This window comes from Piliocolobus tephrosceles, chromosome 4 (genome assembly GCF_002776525.5).
Source record: "Piliocolobus tephrosceles isolate RC106 chromosome 4, ASM277652v3, whole genome shotgun sequence".
In the NCBI taxonomy this organism is placed as follows: Eukaryota; Metazoa; Chordata; class Mammalia; order Primates; family Cercopithecidae; genus Piliocolobus; species Piliocolobus tephrosceles.
Window position 1 is genome coordinate 19,518,999 of NC_045437.1, and position 22,582 is coordinate 19,541,580.

Consider the following 22,582-nt stretch of genomic DNA (forward strand, 5'->3'; position numbering starts at 1 on the left):
TGGGCCCACCCAGATAAACCAGGAGAATCTCCCATCTCAAGACCCTTAATCACATCTGTAAAATACTTTTTTGCCATGTGGTACATTTAGAAGTTCTGAGGATTAGGATGTGGAAATCTTTGGGGGACTGTCAGTCTGCCTGCTACAATGGTCTTGTTGAATATATAAATGTCCAATGACTAAGCTCCATTCAAAGATACTTGTCTTGCTGAGAAACAACACAATTTTGACACTGCACAGAAAATGCAGACTTTTCACATTAATCAAACTCAGAACAGCATTAGCCCAGAACACCAATTTTTTTTTTTTCTTTTTTTTTTTTTGAGATGAAGTCTTGCTCTGTCGCCCAGGCAGGAATGCAGTGGCACAATCTTGGCTCACTGCAACCTCTGCCTCCTGGGTTCAAGTGATTCTCCTCCCTCAGCCTCTCGAGTAGTTGGGATTACAGGCGCCCACCACTATGCCAGGCTAATTTTTGTATTTTTCTTAGAGACAGGGTTTCACCATGTTGGCCAGGCTGAACACCAATGCATTTTAAATGTCATATACGTTGCAATGCTTTTTCCAGAATAACCACAATGGTCACCTCTTATAGATAGATCTGCGTAGAAAACCAATTTAAAAACAGTTTCTGAGTGACTGTGGAACCAGAAAAAGATTTAGTTACATAATAGAAAACTTTAATATTAATGGGTAAACTACCTATTTCCACAATAGTGGATAACATCCCTAGTAACATTATAATAACCAAAATTCATTAGGTAATTCTTTCTTCCTTGTGAATTTCTAGCCTTGGCACTGGAAGCCTCTGGAATGGTCAGCTCTCTGTATCATTCCATTTTACCAGTCCCTGTTCTAAATGACATAGTCTTCAATATGCCTTTATCTGTGGATCTAAGAACCTTTCTACCTCATTGAAGTGACAGTGCATCTCCAAAATAAAATGTGCTGATTTTATAGTTTCACTTTCTAACATTGGTATAATTTTATTTATTTCAGAATTATTGTCTGGAGTGGCAGAGGAATGGGGATAGGGCTAACGTGTGAGTAGAAATCTTTCCCAAATCAAAGGTTCATGTTCATGACTAAGAGAATAATCCTGAATCCTTACAAAAAATATTTTGTGGAAACTAGAACCCTTCAACTTGGATTAGTGTTGCTCAGAGATTATGTTATGCACAAAATGAAAGATAATCACATAAAAGATAATTTATAACTTTTTTTACTCAGTTTAAGTAAGAACTCACAAAACACTTACAACAGTCCCAAATTGATAAAGATTCCCTCATGATCTCCCTCAGGAGATAATGAATTCCCTGTTATAAGTGCCTCAAACAACATGAACTGGGTTATATTTAGGAGAAGATTCTAGCCTCAGATCCATGTAACCTTTGAATTTCTCCCCAGGCTGAGATACTCTGTTTTCAGAATAGAAATATCAGCTTTGGAAATGATACAAACCTCCAGCCTGGGCAGATCCCATCTCCCTATTACATATGTTTGCTTTCTAACTGACTCCCACATTTAGCAAGAGAATGGAATGTAATTACATATTTCATGTTTAAAAGCATTTCCTAGGAGCAAAGTAGGAGAGAAGGACACTTCATAACAGGAAACAAAGATCAAATGAAGAGTTGCCACAGATGAGATGTCTTTAAGGGCACTGTCTTGCTGACTTCTTAGTTGGCTGTGTTTCTAGCTCATTTTTCTGTTCTCTTAGTCCTAGCACTTTGTGGGAAATGAGGATGAGTAGTAAATGTGCAATTGGGTAGGTGTCAGGGATGATAAAAATGCAAAATAAAAACTAGATTTAATTTGAAAATTTAATGCAATAGGAAACATTAGAAATAATTAGGGTTTAACTGTATTGAAAATAACAGTTAGAAGACACTGTCTGACATAGCTAAAGTATCCACAGAGGTAAAATTCTACTAAAGGACAAGTATATCCTTAAAGTGCTCTAGCTAATGTTAGTTTACCTTTGGGAGGAAAAATAATGCTGTGATATATGATACTCATTACTTTTTGTCATGTTAAAATAATAAATAAGGAAATTCAATTTTACTTTTTCCTATTGAGAAAGGGTTGGAAACAAGAATTTGTGTAGGGCATCAACTTTGTAATGTTATTACCCTTATAATCATAAATTATATTGTCTAAAATTCTTAAAACTGGAATGAGTTATTTAGCTAAGAGACAGTCGCCAATGATCTGTAACCCTCATGTGCATTTCCTCCTGGTATTTATGTACCTGTATAGGCCTCTCTGACATGGAGTAGGGTCAACCTGTGACCAATAAGAATATTGTAGAAATCATGGAGTGTGACTTCCAAAAAGTCTTCACTTTGTGTTCTCATGGATTGTTCACTCTGGGGAAAGCCAGCTATCAGATCACACGGACATTCAAGCAGAGGCCCAGACAGAAAGGTATCACCTCCTAGAACATATGGGTGAGCTCATTTTCTAGGCCCAGTCAAGATTTCAGAAGATAACATCCCTGCCAACACTTCTTGAAAGTGACCTCATACGAGACCCTGAACCAAAACCACCCAGTTACGTGGCTTCTAATTTCTTGACCCACAAAAGTGATGCAACATATTAAACATAGGTTGTTATTTAAGCTGTCAAGTTTTGGAGTAATTTGCTATGCAGTGCCATGGCCTAAATGCTTTTTTCTCCCCAAAAGTCATATGTTAAATGACTTTTTGTGATAGTAGTGAGAGATGGAAAATTTGGGAGGTGATTAGGTCATGAGGGTGAAGCCCTCATGAATGGCATTGATGCTTTTATGCAAGAGGCCTCCCAAACACCTCCCTTGGCCCCTCTGCCTGAGGACACAGGAGAAAGTACCAGGAGGTGAGTTATGGATACCCCAGCTTCCAAAACTGTAAATTACTCTTGTTTGTAAGCTAGCTAATTCATGGCATTTTGCTATAGCAGCCTGATTGTACTACAATATGCAGCAACAAGAAACTGATACAATATGAAATACATTTGTGTATGTTAATATTGATACAAATTGTGTTAATAAGTACACTAGAATTAGTACCATAGTGAGAAAAGTTTTCCCCAAATAGCGTTTGCATATATCCACATTATTTCCAGACACAAGAAATTGCTGAATCACACAGAGGGACATTAAAAAGAAAGGACCAAATTGTATGTTCAGGACCACACAGACTGATACAGCTGGATAATGACTTTAAAAAGCATTCCTAGTTTGTAAGCAGAGGTTATTTACACACATATACATACATTAATTTTCTCTCTCTTTCTCTCTCTCTGTCCTACAAAATTATTTAAGCCTCACATTATAACAGATTCAGGGTGAATATGAGGGAGGGCACAACTGTAGAGGAACTTCCGTCTTGCTTATTTGTACTGAGTGGTAGAGACTATTTAAGGAAGATTTATGGAAGTTAATGTGACTTTTCAGCACGTGTTTGTTATTTTTGCTCACCTGAATTCTCTTTTAGGAAGCTATTGTTGCTAAAATTTGGTGAACATTGATTTCCAGTGAAAACATATATTTAGCCTCCTGTCATTTTTCAACTCATTATCTCATCTTGAAAAACTCCTATATTACAGGTCAGAGGTGGGAAAATAAACAAGCATGTTTTATGATTTTACAAAAGTAATTTGCATTGTCAAACCTATCATTATTGCCTTGCATACTCACTATCTTTTTGCTTTTCTTGCATTTTAAAACTTGTTTATCTTAAAATAGACTGATTGTACTGACTGAAAAGCAAGAGATTTTATATTTATATCTTTTTTAAGGAGAGATGCTAGGGCTCCATAATTTCTAATCACCCTCAAACACATTAAAGAATCAAGAATCACTAGAAAAAATGCACTGATATTTTTAAATTGGATCTATTTCAGTTTTTAAACTTCCTCTTTTAGGTGAAAGACTATTATATTTCAATGTAAACATATAAAATATTTAATAACCATTTGAATATTTGAATGCCATTGTTTAATAGAAGTTATACATTCATATGAATATAGGTTTTTCTACAAAACTCAGGACACTTTAACCAGTTAAACAGATACATTTCACATGCCTACTGAGTATTCTAATACATATTTAATATGAGAAATAGACATAGTAAACAAATGGCATATTAAGAAAATGACAAGATAGTAAGTTACTAGGATTAAGTAAATGTCTGGCTACCTAAAAAAAAGATTCTAAATTCATAGATTGCATTATTTAAATTATCAAAATAAACATATACTGAACTTCCTATAATAGCAACTTATTCTTTATATTTTTGTGAAGATGTTTTCCATTATTATAGAAAATTAAGAAACCATATGTGCATTGTGAGCTGAATAAAATTGCATTTGTTTTGGTTGTCATACCGCATTTTACAAATGAGTTCCCATTTATCCTCATAGCTGTTTGTACAAGCATTTGGGGCTAGAAAGTCAGTAACATTTGACCTCTGAACATTTCTATCTTTTCTCAGACTTGTTCAATATTAGTGAACATCAAAGAGCAATTTATCACTATGTCACACTTGCCTGAAGAATTTCTTAGGGTCTCAAGAAGAATGATGAGGTTAGTCTTTAAGTCTCAAAAATTTCTGAAGGTGAATTTTTCTCTCTGATGTACACAGATAATTCTGTCTTTGCTAAAGATTTGCTCCTGTATCTTTGTTCTTATTGCAAATGTTTAGGTTTTAGGTTACCCATTTCATATTTCCTTTTTAATGGAATCTTGGATCAAAATGCTCACTAAACACCACTCTGTGTAGTAGACATTTTGGCCTAAATTATGTTCAGTGCTGGGACAGAGGCATGTTGGCTGAATTTATGGGAAAAATCCAGCTGAAGTTATTATAATAGTGTCAATCAAAGAACAGAACTGAGATTCTGCCTGAGAAGAAACTTGAGCTGAAATAGGTAGATTTTTGATGGAATGAATGTCTTACAAACTGGTAAGGCTTCCAATAAAAGTCTGTGTTGCCAGGGAATATAAGAAGCCACGAGTGCTGAGCTTGATCTTGTTTAAGGTCATAATTTTTATAAAGGAGTAGTTTTTCTGATGAAAGCATTGGGCATACTTGAATTTGTCTTAGCTGTAAGACTGTGAGTCTTAAAAGAGCAAAGGGCCTGAGAGTTAAAAATGATCAAGTTCTAAACCTCCCAGCAGTTCCAAATGACCCAGCTATTTCACTCCTGGGCATTGATCCCAGAGAAATGAAAACTTATGTCATACAGAGACGGCTACACAAATGTTGATAGCAGAGTTATTTGTTATAACCTGGATCTGAAAATAACTGAAATGTCCTTGCACAGGTGAATCATTAAATAAGCCATACAGCCATACCACAAGAATAGGGCTCAGCAATGAGAAAAAGAACTATTTATAAACACAACACTTGGATGAATCTTCAGAGAATTATGCTAAATGAAACAAGCCAAACCCCAAAGGTTACATATTAGATGACTTTACTTATATAACATTATTGAAGTGACAAAGATACAGAGTTGGAAAACAGGTAAGTAACTTCTAGGGGTTAGGGGATCGGTGAAAAGCAATTGAGACTGAGGTAGACATGGTAAAAGGGGCTGTTCTGTATTTTGACTGTGATGGTAGCTACACAAATCTAAACGTGGAAGACTGAAAAATGGTCCCCAGAAAATATCCAGGCTTCAATCCCTGCAACCTGTGTCACATTATTTGGAAAAAAAAAAAAAAAAAAAAAGTCCTTGTAGATATGGTTAAATTAAAAATTTTAAAATAAAGAGCTTGGCTAGACAACAGTGGCTCACACCTGTTCTCCCAGCACTTTGGGAGGCCGAGACGGGTGGATCACCTGAGATCAAGAGTTTGAGACCATGGTGAAAACCCCTCTCTACTAAAAGCCCAAAAAAATTAGCAAGGCATGGCCGTGGGAGCCTGCAATCCCAGCTACTCTGCAGGAGAATCGCTTGAACCCGAGAAGCAGAAGCTGCAGTGAGTCGAGAACACACCATTGCACTCCAGCCTAGGCGACAAGAGTAAAACTCCGTCTTAAAAAAATAAAAATAAATAAATAAAATAAAGAGCTTATCTTAGATTACTTGGGTGAGACCTAAATACCATCATAAACATCCTTCTAAGAGAGAGGCAAGGGGTTAGGTACAAATATAAAAGATGAGTCTATGTGATCACAGAGGTAGAGACTGGCATGCAATGACACCAGCCACGGGGAGCTGGAAGGTCAAAGAACAGAGTCTTCCCTAGAGCCTCCAAAGCGAGGACAGCCTTGCAAACACCTTGAATTTGGCTTAGTGATACTGACTTTGGACTTCCGGCATCCAGAACAGTGAAAATCAATTTCTAGTGTTTTAAGCCACTGAATTCATGGAAATCTGTTACTAACTTACTATATATGTGATAAAATTGCATAGAAACACAAATAAATACATACGTAAATGAATACATGTAAAATTAAGGACATCTGAGTTAGATTGGTGGACTATATTACTACCAATTTTCTGGTTTTCATATTGCAGTATAACTTTACAAGATAGAAAGTTAGGAAAACAGAGAAAACGGGTTAAAGAGTACACGGGATTTCTCTTAGATTTGCACGTGAATCTATAGTTATCTCAAAATTAAAATTTAATTAAAAAGATGATAGAGTTGTTTCACTCTTAGAAACAAACAGTAGAATATCTTTGTGACTTTAATGTTTGCAACGATATCTTAAGAGCAATGCAGAAAAGCATATTAACCATAAGGAACTATGTTAAGGCAAAACATATTAAACTAAGAAATATTAATTCCTTAAAAGAAACACCCATCAATAGAATGAAAAAGCAATCTAAGGGTGAAATAATATATTTGCCATACAATTTATATGACAAATTGCTCATATAAAGAGTTTCTACAAAACAATTAAAAAGCCACAATGAAAAAAAGAAATGAGCAAAAATTTTAAACCGAATATCTTCACTAGAGTGATACATCAAATTGTTGCTAAATATATAAAACAATGATGAAATTTATTCATTATCAAGGAAATGTGAATGAAGACCACATGGTGATACCACTATATACTCAGCAGAATGGGTGAAATTTAGAAGTCACATAACACTACATATTAGTCAGGTTGTGGACAAACTATAATTTGCTTACATTGCTCACACATTTAAGTTAGTGTATGCAATATGAAAAACTACTCTGCAATATCTAATAAAACTGAATATACATATACCCGATGATTCAGTAATTCTGATGAAGTCAATAGAAATAAGTATATATATTTATCCAAAGGCACATACACATATACCTAGAGCAACGACTTTTACAATAATCCTAAACTGAAAAAAAGCCAAATGTTCATCATTTGAATGGTTAAATACTCCTGCATTCATACACATCGATATTATACAGCAATAACAATTAAATAATTACAACTATATGCACCATTATGAATGGTGCTAAATGAAAGAAAAAAAAAAGTCCATACTGAATAAGACTATTTATTTGAAATTAAAAATCTGGTAAATTAATCTATCAAAGTAGAAGTCAGGAACCCATTACCTTGCAGGGGGTGAGCAGTAATTAGCATAGCATAGTTCTGCATTTTGATGCAATTCTGTTTCTTTATCTGGATGAAGGGAACATGGGTGAGTTTACTGAATGAAAATTCATTGAGCCGTACTTATGATATGTGCGCTTTTCTATATGCATGTGATGCTTCAATTTTTAAAAATGTGTTTCTTTCTGTACCTATTCTGAATGTTCTTTGGTTCCAGAAACTATACAAAAGAGATTGCAATGCATTTATAGACTTGGGAATTGTTCTTCTCTATATTATTTTATGTATCTTTGTATTATTTTTTCTGTTATTTATTTCTCAATAGTATTTTCATATCCAAGAGAATGCCATATCTTTACATTATGTAATATTCATCCCTTTAAGAATAGCTTTTCAGTATTTATTTAATGTAGGTCATACAAAATTGGTGGTCACATGATTTTCCTATTTTATATGTATTTCAATCATTGTTCCTGTGGTAAAAGAAAACTTTTTAATTTATCAAGTCTTCTCATTGGTTAATAATGATATACAGGCAATAGTTTCCAAATTTCAGAATGTCTTTTATAAAATTAATCGAGGATGTTCTTCATGAATACATAGCTTTAGAGAGATTCATCTAGTTCTGCTTATTGAAAATTTAGCTGAAATGATTACTAATAAATGGTTAGTTTAAAAAAAAGTGTATATCCATGTAAAGGAATAATATGGAGTGAGTAAAAATCATTCAGTATATGAATTCTTAATTATGTGGAAAATAAGAAGAAATCATTACTAAGTGAAACAGCAGATTACAAATGAAATTCTTACAAGAAATCACAGGGAAATGATTCATGACATTGAGCTTGGCAGTGATTTCTTGCATATGACACCAAAAATATAAGCAAAAAAAGTAAAATTGTATAGAAGTGGGATACATTAAACTTAAAAGCTTTGGTACAGCAAAGGAAAAACAAAATCAAAAGACCACTTATGAAATAGAAAAAATATTTGAAAATCATATATTTGTTAAGAGGCTCATTACAAACTCTATTAGGAACTCCTACAACTCAAGAGCAAATAACCAAATAACCCAATTAAAAAATGAGCAAAATACTAGAACGAAATTTCTCCAAAAAAGACACACATATGTGGCTGAAAGGTATAAGAAAATTTGCTCAACATTGCTGATAATCAGCAAAATGCAAATCAAAACCAAACTAAGATACCATCTCAGGCCAGGCACGATGGCTTATGCCTGTAATCCCAGCACTTTGGGAGGCCGAGGCAGCTGGATCACCTGAGGTCAGAAGTTTGAGACCAGCCAGGCCAACATGGAGAAACCCCATCTCTACTAAAAATACAAAAATTAGCCAGGCGTGGTGGCATGTGCCTGTAGTCCCAGCTACTCAGGAGGCTGAGGCAGGAGAATGGCTTGAACCCACAAGGCAGAGGTTGCAGTGAGCCGAGATTGCACCACTGCACTCCAGCCTGGGTGACAGAGCGAGACTCCATCTCAAAAAAAAAAAAAAAAAAAAGAAAATCGTCTCACATCCGTTATGACAATTATTACTTAAAAAATAGGTGTTGACAAAGATGTCAGTAAGTTGGACTCTGTAAACTGCTGGTGGGAATTTCAAATGATGCAGCTGCTTATGGAAAAGAATGAGGAGCCTCCTCAAAAATCAATAACACAATTACCAAAGAATCCAGCAACTTCATTGTGGATGTACATCCAAAAAACTGAAATCAAGATCTCAAAGAGATAATAGCACTCCTATGCCCATTGCAGCATTATCTGTAATAGCCAATATGTGAAAACAACCTGAATGCCCATTGATGGATGAATGAATAAAGAAAATAATGTCTAATGTATATACATATAACAGAATAATTGCCATAAAGAAGAAAAGCCATATGCCAAAATGTGAGTGAATCTGGAGAACATTATGGTAGGTAAAATAAGCCAGTCACAAAATGACAAATACTGCATGATTCCACTTACACGAGGTGTCTTTTATAGTCAAACTCAGAAACAGAGAGTAAAAAGATGGTTTCCAGGGGCTGGAAGAGGGGCAAACAGGGAGTTACTCTTCAATAAGTATAAAATTGCAATCATGCAAGATGAGTACATTCTAGGGATCTGCTGTACAACACTGTTCCTATAGGTAAAAATACTGTATTGTGCAGTGAAAAATTTGTGGTAAGAGTAGAATTATGTGGTTATACATTCTTATCACAATTTAAATAAAATGATGTTAAATGAAATAAGCAGGCATAGAAGACAAATAACAGGTAATCTCACTGAAATGTGAAATCTAAAACATTGTTCTCACAGATATACAGAGTAGAAGAGTGGCTACCAGAGGAAGGGGAGTGGAAGAAGGCGAGAGCGAGGGAAGTGATCTGTCAATGGGTGCATACAAAAGTACAGTCAGAAATAAATTCTGACATTCTATTGCATAGAAGTATGACTAGCATTAACAATAATGTATATTTTAAATAGCTAGAAGAGTGGTTTTTGAATATTCTAATAACAAATAAATGATAAAAGTTTAAGCTGATGGATATTTAATGATTACCCAATGTATACATGTATCAAACCCTGATTTGATCATTATACAATGTATACACGTATCAAACAATAATTTGACAATTACACAGTATATACATGTATTAAAACATCATCTTGCACTTCATGTAAAATTATTATGTCTATAATAAATTTTAAAAGTTGAAAAATAATAAACAAGATATTGCCAAGCTTTCAAAAATTATGTATGGTATAAGTCCACTTAAATATACATAATTTTTTAAAGTATGAATGGATATATACCAATTTTTAACAATTATAAAACATTAGTGTTTTGCTTATGGTTACTTTTGTCTTACTATTTTCAATTATTTGTTCTCTTGAGTTTTAAAAATGAACTTTATTACTAAGGTTTTATAAGCTATTATGTTTTCAGTGGAAAACTGCCTTTTTCTTCTCTTTGAATAAAAACATGAATTTTAAAAAATATCAGTAAAGCTGAGCCTTCCAAGAATACCACGTGTCTAAGTGGAAAAAAATAACAACTTTGGAGTCAAGCAAAACAGGTTGAAAGGCTGACTTGGCTAGTGTGGCCTTGTACCCTGAGAAATCTATTTAACTTCTCTGAGATTTAACTTACTCCTTTATAAAATATGGAAAATTAAACTGTCACATTGGATTTGGTGAGAATATCATTGTCTGATCTTGAGCAAATTGTACTTTATATTATTATGATTTTCATTATTATTAATATAGTGGAGACACTTTTGGGAATGGTGTTTTGATATAACTATGACTACTTTAAATATAAATCAATGCATTATACTTTTAAAAGTATATATTTCATTTTACTCTTATGTAACTATGTTTTAAATGCCATTGGCAATTTTAGTGGAGAATACACTTTTAATAATTTTATAAATTTTAACATCAATAAGAGAAGAAAATATATAATTCAGCATTTTCATTTTTGTTGCATGACTAGTTTTCTTGTTCATTGTATCCACAACATCTTTCTTCATGAGCCAACCTAAAAATCCCTTAATTTATCCATTTACATTTGAATCCCTTATATTAATTACACTGGAAGCAAAATTAGCTTTTGAGAATGTCTTAAAACTCTACTATGGATAGTCCCAAGTTTCAAAAGGTCTAGACTTTCACTGAGTTGGGAACAAATAAGTCTTCAAGTATGATGTGATATATCTTAGAAACATATTTAATAATGTTCTAAAAATAAATGTTCACATAGGCATTAAAATATCTATGAACCATAAAGTTAGAATATATTTCCTGATAGAATTTATCATATTAGAGGCAGATGTTTTAAAAATAAAACGTTAGCCTCAAAAGGAAACTCAATATTTATATTTTCCATATTGTGGCAATTTGTGAAATAAATAGTAACTCAACATTACCACCCAATTATTGAATACTTTTTTCACTTATGATATATAATGTATAAAATGACTTAATATACATCTCAGCATCTCATTCAATAACTAACTAAACAATAAAATTATTTTAATCAAAAGCATACTAAGTTCTTTTGCCTCTGAAAACATCATGATACTCTAAATAAATTTTACCATGTATATCATACCTTAAATAACTCTACTATTTTATCTTGTATCAAACAAAATACGTGCATTAAATCATCATATGTTAATTCGTTGCCTGCTTTAAAAATGTGAGAGCAATACTGACGTCAATTTTAACATATTCGTAATAATGAATAAATGTGGTACTTTACATGTGACAAAACATATATGGAAGCAGTCTGTAATGGTAGCATGGTAGTCTTAAAAACAGAATGACACATTTTTAATCTAGCCTCACTGAGATGGTAGAGATTCATCCTTCATCCCTTGAGTGTGAGTTACATTTAGTGGCTCCATTTTAATAAGAGAATATGGCTTAATGGATAGCAAATCACTTCTGAGATCCTTACAAAAGACTGCAGCTTTCATTTTGGGTCTCTCTTCCTTTCTCCCTCCCTCCCTCTGGAAATCGCTTATTCCCAGGGAAGCCAGCTGCCCTTGCGGGAGTTGCCTTACAGAGGAGCTCATGTGCTGAGGGGCTGTGGAGCTCAGTCTGCAAGCAGTAACAGAAGTCTGTACACAAACCTGTGTGAGCGTACTTGGAAGTGGAAACTCCAAGCCAACTAAACCTCCAGATGAGGACAAGCAACCTCAGCCAATGGCAATCTTGTGTGAGATCATGAGTAAGAACCTAGACAAGCTGCCCAGATTTCTGACCCTCTGAAAAGGTGTGAGATAACCATTATTGTTCCAAACTGCCAAGTTTGGGGGAAACTAATACAGGTAGAAAGAATGCAGAATTTGTCAACATAATCTTGGCTGGATGCCCACTTGCCACTGAATGTGTTATTTTATAGTTCAGAACTTTGGTTTCCCACTCTCTAAAGTGGGCCTTATCTATCTATATCTTGCAAGGTAATTCCATTGTTTAACTCTTATGAAGCACCCCGTATTGTTTCAAGTAAATGGGCATAAAAAAAGTAATCCATAAGTGACATATAGAGTCTTATGATTTTTTACTATCATTTTCATTATAAAGTGTTATTTTAAAAACTTGGTTAAAATATGCAAAATATAAAAATACATTATTTAATTAAAATAATTATACTATATCACTATACAACAGCTTTGCCTAACAGTTTATTTCGGAATAATTTAAGTATATCTTCCAAACTTGTAAAAAACTTAGACAAGCCAAAACTATAAATCCGATCATATAATGATAAACATCTCCACACATCAAAACAAAGTGTTCCACATTTTAAATTTAAAAATTAAATTAATTTTTAATTATTTAAAGGGGAAGTGTTAATTTTTAATTAGTTAATTAAAGGGGAAGCGTTAGATCATAATATTTTTAGCTTTAGAATTTCTACTACCAGAAAATTAGAATTTTTTTTGTAGGTTACTAACCTTACCACTTGAAATAGCGTTCTTTTCTCCCTCCCTCCGGAATAACGCTTGGAAGAGAGAGTACTCTGTTACCTCTGAGCTTCTAAGTGCTTTTTGAAAAGGAATAAACTGGTATTTAATATAAAGAGATCAATATGTAACATTATTTTAGTAGTTACCACTCAAAATAACGACTCTATGTATATGTGTGTGTGTGTGCATAGATAGATAGATAGATAGATAGATAGATAGATAGATAGATAGATAGATTTGATGAGCCTCAGCCCTCATGCCAGTTCCTTCAGTAATAAGCAAAGTGGACATTTTTGTTTCCCCCCCTCAGGGACTATAAATATAAATCCTCTGAGCAGCACTTTGCAGCATGTCGGTAATACTCAATAGAACACCTGAAGGAGATTCCACTTGTCTCTGGGAGAAAACCAAAAAATGTGTCCGTTATTTCATGGGACACAGTGGGTTCCTTCCAGAGCGCATGCTGACAACTTGGGCTGTGCTCCAGAAAAAATTACAATGTTCATCAGCAGCTATTTCCTCATATGTCGCATAAAACAATTGCAATACATGATACTTGGATTCTTTTTGTACTGGATAATTTAATGCTTCCATTTAATAAGATCTATCCAATAAAGCCACATAAACTAACACCATATACGAAATCAGACATCAGGCCGGGCTTACTGGCTCACACTTGTAATCCCAGTACTTTGGGAGGCCCAGGCAGGCGGATCACCTGAGGTCAGGAATTCAAGGGCAGCTTGGCTAACATGGTGAGACCCAGTCTCTACTAAAAATACAAAAATTAGTCGGGCATGGTGGCGGGCGCCTGTAATCCCAGCTACTCGGGAGGCTGAAGAAGGAGAACCAGTTGAACTTGGGAGGCCGGAGGTTGCAGTGAGCCAAGATCATGCCACTGCACTCCAGCCTGGGTGACAGAATGGGACTCAGTTGAAAGAAAGAGAGCAAGAGGAAGGAAGGAAGGAAGGAAGGAAGGAAGGAAGGAAGGAAGGAAGGAAGGAAGGAAGGGAGGGAGGGAGGGAGGGAGGGAGGGGAGGGGACAGCTTGTGGGAAGTTGTTAAGACTGGGAATTGGAGAGACACTTGAGGGTATAAGATGTAAGTATCTATGTCTATCTTAGGGAAATGTTATTACCAGACAAAAAGAAACTCACAAATCTCTTAATAAGTTCCTGAGTAACGTGAAAGAACGTCATCACTCTGTGTTTAATTGCGGCTCTGTAAATTAGCTAGATAAATAAACTCGGCTAAATGACTACTACATGTGGTGATTGCTTTTCTCATCTGAAAAACAAGGGCTGGATTTATGATTTGAAGTACCTTCTTATATTCAATTTTATCATATATTGATACAGAAGTATTACAATTTGATTTTGAGCTAGCTTAGCACATGTATTACTTTCCCAAATTTATAAAAACATACCTTCATATTGTGGGAACAGGAGGAGGAAGGCCCTTAATTTCTTTGAAAATATCATGACAGTTGCAGATTTGCTTTCTTGAAAAATGCAGATATTCAAAAAATGACCACAAAATAGAGTACAGTCTTAAATGCATGTCTGAAAGATAACCATGGGATTTATGAGGATCTTGTAACTGCAAATGGTTTCTTGCTGAGATGTTTCTCCATACTGATAAAGAATCTCAATTTATATTATTGAAGTAGGAGCTTCTGAAAGGTGAGGCTAGAGTAAGGCTGGGAGAATTCTGCAAATAACTAGAGATGTGAAAAGAAAAATGAAGTTCAAGCATTCCAATTTCCAAGTTAGAAATTGGAAACTGTTTCCCAAAGAAGCAGCTGGATAAATAATGGCCAAGCTCTATAATAATACTGTTGCTACATTTTAATTACATTTTGATTTAGGTAGAATCTTGCAGGTTGGCTTTGTATTCTAACCACATTCATCATGCAGGTTTTATGGAGAAATATGTTCCAAATTCTAACAGTGGCTTACAAATGAACTTGTAGAGCACAACCTGATTGCATTTGGCGATGGCTTGCAATTCTTTATTTTTATTAATATTTTATTTAAAATATTGGAAGGGAAATTGTATGATCAATGATTTGTAAAACATTTAGATCCATATCCAATTCATTAAAATATATATAATGTATATGTATACTTATGATTTGTAGTTTCATATAATAGCCACTTTTTAAAACTTTCTTACTTTCATTCGTCAAAAAGAATTGGTCAACACTAGTTATAGGTAAGCTAAAAAATATGGTGATAATATTATTTCCCTAAATATATACTTGTTTTTAACCTTTAAAATAATTGTTAGGCTATAGGAAGTGTCAGTTGGAGGTGACTTAGCATAGAGCATGTGAGTCTCAGGCTGTGAAACAACTTTATTAAAATCAATTTTAAAAATCAGAAAAAAAAAATCAGGAGGATTTGCAAATGATCTAAAATGAAGGCTGACAGAATCAAAGGGAAGACTGACAAGTCGTGGCTGAGTTGATATAGAATTTACTGCAATAGATAATATTTAAAAAATTCTGAATTGAGAACAACTCTAGATGTGAGTTAGCCATCCTCAGTAATACCATCAGTTATATTTGCTCCTCTAGCCATTAACATACTTTTCAACGATGTGTGCTTTCAGAAATCAAACTTCAATTGAATAATCTGCAGAGATAGTGAAAAACTAATCCATTCATTAGTGATTAGTTCATTATTTGAAAAATAGAAACTGGATGTCCACAGTTCTCATACCTAGTGAAAGAGGTTAAAAAAAGAAACTTGACATGAATTCCATGGCAGTAGGGATTTCATAGGACTAGTAAATGCAGTCCATAGGCATTAATTATGTAGGTCTCATAATTTTAAAAAGGACCCTTCAAATAAACACCATCTAGCCCCAATCTTTCCCATTAACATTACATCTATATGTGTAATATAGGTTAAAGTTTAAAGATTCATGTAAAGATACCTAATGACGATTTAATTTATTAAATTGAATATGTCTATACTGGATCTATATCTATTGTTATGTCATCTATCTATTTAAAATGTATAAAATAACAATTATATTAAAACTATTTATGATTAACCTAAATGTAACAATATTACTAGTGAAGATGTTCTACACCTTGTTTTTTTTGTTTTTTTGTTTGTTTGTTTGTTTGTTTGTTTGTTTTTTTGCTTTCTTAGAAATTGTATTGGTCCTGGAGAAAGGGAGGCAAGCAGCCCCTGCCTCCCGCTCAGAGTGCCCCCAGCCCTCACTGTTTCCCTTTGCCATTGATGGGGAGGTTTGCGTGCTCAGGGGAGGCCAGGAAAGCCTTGAGCTTGGGCCGGGCACTGAGGCGCGCCACATAGGCCGAGAGCAGGGGAACGCATCCAGGCAGCCGGGGGCCAGGACCTCATGGATCAGCAGCAAGTCCAGCAGGTTGTAGTCAGCGAAGGAGATCTGGTCTCCCACAATGAAGGTCTTGCCTCCCTGGTTCTGGGACAGCAGGGTCTCAAAAGGCTTCAGTTGCCCGGGCAATGCCTTCACATAGCCATCCTTGCCCGCCTCGTAGTTGGTGTAGATGAGGGAGAGGTATTTGCAGCGGAGGTCCTCCACGCCATCATTCACTATGTCCACCAGGGCTGCCTCCCGCTGGTCCTTCCCATAGAGCCCAAGAGTGCGGCCCAGGTGACGCAGGAAGGTATTGGACTGGTACAGGGTGAGGTCTCCGTCCTGGAACTTGGGGAGCTGCCCATACAGGCAGGAGGCTTTGAGAGAGCCCTCTTGCCAGGTCTCCATTGTTACCACCTCCTCCTTCCAGCTCTGGCCCTGGTCTGCCAGCAGCATGCGCAGGGCCGCGCAGCGGCCTCGAACTGGGAAGTAGACCACGGTGTAGGGTGGCATGATGGCACACGCGGTGGCGGCGACGAAACTCCCCACCTTGTTAACATACTCATTGTAACCCTTTCTTCTTGGCTTCTTCTTATTGCATATATTAGCATCAAAATGAATGACTCACAGAATCCAACTTATAAAGTCTTTGTACAAGATGGTTTGAAGTGCTGTTCAAACTTGTGTAATTCTGACAAATGTATTCAGAAAAGTATCCCTGCTCATTCATCTATTCAAAATAGCAAGAGTGCTATGTAAACAGAAAATATGGTTAATGCTGCAACATTCTAAGGTCAATTATTAAAGACTAATATACATATATCCATGATTAGGCCACGATAATAACAAATAAATAAAACCCACAACCAATCAAGACACAACTATCACCTGCCCAATTCTGTGTCTGTCCCTTTCTCTCTAAGCTGTCGTATATATTAGCTATTATAAGCTGCTGACCAAAATGAAGTGATACATCATTTTATAGGTAAATAGAGTCCAACGAAAAGAAAGATAACTTTCAATGTTAAATGATAAATAATAAAATAATAGTGTTTTGTCTACCCTAAGGTATCTAAAATGTAAAAGGAACATGATGATCGCTGAAAATTGTCAATTAACTTAAAAGGAAGATTTCTGTTTTATGTTTATCTTTGTGGTAACCATTATTTAATTAGGCTCCTTAAAATATCAATAATGCAAGATATCTCCATATAAAAAAATTCACGGTTATGTGTGTTTCAGAAATGCTGTCCATCAAACCCTTGTCTGTAGATTGACAAACAATACACTTTGCACTTGGGTTAAAAATCATTGCACAGGTTGAGTATCTTCTATTTACAATGCTTGGGACCGAAGTGTTTTGGATTTGGGGTTTTGTTTTTAAATATTTGCAAATGCATAATGAGATATGTTGGGGATAGGGCCCAAGTATAAACAGCAAATTCATTTATGTTTTCTATACACCTTACACACATAGCCTGGAGTTAATTTAACACAACATTGGTAATAATGTTGAGCATGAAACAAAATTTTGACTGCAACTGATCACATGAGTCCGGGTGTGGAATTTTCTGCTTCTGGTGTCATGTCAGCATTCAAACAGTTGATTTTGAAACAGTTCATATTTTGAATTTTTGAATTAAGAATGCTCAATCTGTGATATCACATGCTTCTTATTTATACATAGAAATGAAAACTTTAATCTCACTTAATTAAAAATGTTTTTATTATATGAACATCTCCCATAATCTTAAATTAAAGTTAGCTATATACTATGATGGGTTAGGTAGGGTGGAAAAAGGTATACTAAGAAAAATATAGACAAACTTGAATTTCAAATAATTATAAGAAACATTAATATTTTCCACAATAAAATTATCCTTCTAAAAATAATTTGTATAGTTTTATAAACTTTTCTTCCTGGCAAGTGGGGGATATTGAACTGTTAGAAAAATGTTTTAGAGTTTATTTATCTTTTTCCAGGTTTTGACAACTATTCCTTTACAGTATATTATCTGTGCATGCAAAATATGCTGAAAATAAGTGATCTGTCATATGGCCTATTTTCATCTGAGCTGAGATTTCCATTGCTTCCAAGTAAGCAGTGGTATAAGGATGAACATTTATAATGATTAAATTAATTATATTTTATCAGGCCTGAATGCTAACCTAAAATCTAATACTGAAATCTGCTCAGTAAAGTGCAGGTTTCCCTAAATCCAAAATGGAATAAAAAAATTAATGTCTGTTTATTAGGACATTTACACTAAGATGTAGATCAGTGCAGTGGATAAGAGACAACTTTGGAGTCACTTGGTCAGACTTGATTTCATATTTTGGCCCAGCCATCTAAGCTCTACATTGCTCACTTACATGGGGCACATCTGCTATCCTCAGATACATTACCTTCATTAGCTAAAAAATGAGAATAGCAACAGTGCAGAGAGGAGAAATAGGTGTTTTCTGCATTTATGGAGGAAATGCAAAGTGCTATGACACGTTTCCTGGTGAACTGAAATCCCAATTAGTCAGCAACTCCACAATATATTTTTTAAAGTGTCCTTGGCATCTAAATAAAAATAGCTCTATAGAGAGGTTGGGAAGGTTAAAGAAAAAAAAAAATGCAAGTAAAGTGGTTTCCTTCACTTTATTTATTTATTTATTTATTTTGAGATGGAGTCTTGCTCCTTGCCCTGGCTGGAGTATAGCGTAGTGGTGTGGTCTAGGCTCACTGCAACCTCCACCTCCCAGGTTCAAGTGACTCTCCTGACTCAGTCTCCCAAGTAACTGGAATTACAGGCCCATGCCACCACACCCAGCTAATTTTGTATTTTTAGTAGAGATGGGGTTTCACCATGTTAGGCAGGCTGGTCTCAAACTTCTCACCTCAGGTGATCCACCCTTCTCACCCTCCCAAAGTGGCGTGAGCCACCGTGCCCAGACAGCCACTTCTGCTATATAAGAAACTTTTGGTGAATGCTTTTATTATATTAATAATTATTACAGCATTAGAAGTCTGAAACCAAAGGTGCTCAGTAGGTGAAATGGCAAAAACTCTATACATATTGATGTCTGTCTGCAATCATTATTCTTATTTTGCACTATCATTTACTTCAGGATTGCAGGAAATCATACTAATGACAAAGAAGGTTAAATGTATTTGGTAACAGATTCAGTAAGCCAAATAAAATAAGTATGATGTGATGATTACTGGTGCTTTCCTTTATTATTTTATGGTGAATAATTACTACACTTTTAAACTAAAAAAAATATACAAATGAATTGTATGCCATTTTCATCTTTTTTACCCATGAACATAGATTAACTTCAGTTTAGACTGTGTGTTCATTCTTGCTGTAATAAACATCCTTTATGGGTCAACTAAGTAGATTTTTCTCTTCTGTTAATGTATCAGTTAACCTTCAAAAATGGATATTTTATTTTCTTCTCAGGAAATAAATCAGCCCCAGCATGGCTCAATAACACTGGCCAAAATAGGAGGTGATAAGGAGGAAATGTGGAAAGAGCTATTTGCAAATTTGTGTTATTTATATTTATTGAGAATATACAATATATTATGATATATATTCTAGTGAACTAGAGCCAAAATTAATCAGCAACACCATAGTCATTCTTCTAAAGTGTCTCAGCTACCTAAATAAAAGCCACTCTGTACAGGTTTATATTACCCCAGAGTGCAAACAAGCACATTTTCCTTAAGGACACAGCAGCAGGGATCTATGCTCCATTAAGCTCTGTATTATGAACTGATGTTGTGGAGATTTATTTGCTTTTCCTATCTTCAGAATTTAGCTCTATTCAGTTGCACCCTTATATGTAAGTTCACTTATAATGGATTCACAAATGCATATGGTCAGAGGTATTTCTAAGCAATCAATCTTTCTTTACTTCTATTAATAATTAATAAGCTTTATAGGCACTATGGGAAAGAAACTATGAAACAAAATAAGTACTCTAAGAATGCATTGTAGCACAAACATCAGATTAAAATAAAAATGTGTCTGAAGGCCATACATGATAATCATCTCTTCAAAAAATAGTTATCTAAGTCTTACCATGTGTCCTAGACATTGGAGATGAAACGTGTACCCACTGGAAAAAGACTCTTCTCTTTTGGAGCCTATAGCCTAGGAGGTGGGGTAAAGATATGAATCTAATAACTGCATAAATCATAACTATTATAAATACTCTAAATTCTGGAAAAGATATATACAGTAAGGACATAAAAAGGAGGACTTACTCTGGCCTGGGGAAGGCATCCACCCTGCAGTGACATCTGAGCTGGCGTGTTAAAGCTAAGTAGGCACTTACTGAGTAAGCGGACTGGAGGTAGGGGAATATTTTCAGGCAGAGAGGGAGTAGATAATTTTCAATGCCTGTTAGTAATAGGAAACTGAAAAAGGGCTACCATGGCTGCCACTGAAAGAGCAAGGAGTTAGGTGGAGAGGGTGAGTTGGGCACGGAGTATGGAGACCTAAGTGCGTGTCAGCTTGACTTTCTATTTTGGATTATGCTCCTCTCCTTGAACAGTGAGAAGCCATGGAAAGGTATTTGGTGGCTGATCATCCTGATCTGATTCCCATTCTTATTAAAAAGCTCTTCCTTCCCTCTGTTTAGCAAGGGAAGAAGAGGGGATCATGAGTCCAGGTAAGTAAGACAGAATAATGGTTTAGAAGAGGGTGCTGATGGGAGAGTTAGAGAGAAGGGGAAAGATTATATTATTAGGAGATAATACTGTTATGCATGGAATGCTCATGTGCTATCTACACACTCTCTCCCCCAGATTCACATGCGGAAACTTTAACAGCCAATTTGATGATATTTGGAAACAGGACATTTTGGAGGTAATTAGGTTGAGATGAGGTTATGACTGTGGTGTTCCCATGATGATAACAGTGATGTTCCCATGATGATAATAGTTCCCACATAGAAAGAGGAAGAGACACTAAACTTCCCTCTCCCTGCTATGTGAGAACACCGAGAGAAGACAGCTCTCAACTAGCCAGGGAGAGAGCCCTCACCAGGAACCAAATCCACCAGCATCTTCATCTTAGACTTCCCATTCTCCAGAACTGTGAGAATCAATGTTGGTGGTTTAATCCACCTACTCTGTGGTATTTTGTTATAGTAGTTCACACCTACTTAGACAATATCCATAAAAGAGGTGAATTGAATAGAAGAGTAGGCAGTGAGTTTCAAAGTGTGATTTTTAGATAACCTGCTTGAGCTTTTGCATAAGGCATAAAACAGGGAGCCATGGAACAGCCTATATTTGGGTTGGTGAGTGAAGATAATTACACTTTTAGATGTGTTCAACGGGAAGGTAAGCTGCTTTTGAGATGTTAAGTAGTGATATCATTGAAGCAGCAAGATTGACAGCTCTGGAAATCTGAGAAGTCATCTAGGTTACATGTTACTCTTTGGTAGTCATTGATTCCAAGTAATAATTAAAGGCATGTGTGAAAGTGCTCAGGAAGAGAGCATAGATGAAGAAAAAAATAGAGACGCAAATCATTTAGCTATTAACAACAACAACAACAACAACAACAACAACAAACATTTAACAGCTTTGTAAAAGCAAAGTCAATGGAAATAAACCAGTCTCAGAGGATGGGGCTAAGGAAGAAAGATGTGTTTCATTCACATCACATGAAGTTTCCTTAAAGAAGATAAATGAACACATTAGGGACTCAGGCACTGGGCGTTTAAGGGAGATAAAAATTGAAGAGCATCCATGGATTTAGTGGCACCAAGAAGATGTTTCCATGAAACGGAATCATTTTATTGGAGCAATGAGGCCAGATATCAAGCTAGAGTGGGGAATCTTGTCAAATTTAGAGAATAAAATCAAACCATTTTCTGACCAAAACTTAGATGAGTGATCATCTACTAGTTTGTCCATTTCAAGCTTCCCTTTTACCCCATGAATGTTATTACACTTGCAAGTGAAGAAGAGTTTATTTATTCATTTTTCTGCTAATGACCTATTTTATCTTACAAATTCATAGGCAACTGATGCTACAGGAAAGATAATGTGTGCATAGAAGAATGATGAAAAACTGCATAAAGGCAGAAAGATTTGAGCTTGACCTGAAGAGTAAGTGACATCAAATGAAATGCAGGAGGAAAGAAGGAAAGCTAAAAGTGCTCCATGTCAGGAGTCCCCATAGGAGTGGGTAGGGCTTTCTAACAGGG

General features: G+C 35.3%; 1 protein-coding gene and 1 pseudogene across 9 annotated transcripts in view; both read right to left on the bottom strand.

Moving 5' to 3' along the window:
• The window catches only part of CDH18 (cadherin 18), a 1,101,027-nt gene that overhangs the window by 402,946 nt on the left and 675,499 nt on the right, over nucleotides 1–22,582 (bottom strand). The gene's annotated exons all lie outside the window — the stretch shown is intronic.
• LOC111546714 lies at nucleotides 16,171–16,909 on the bottom strand (annotated as a pseudogene). The gene has a single exon (XR_002732886.2). The product of XR_002732886.2 is annotated as a glutathione S-transferase P pseudogene (transcript).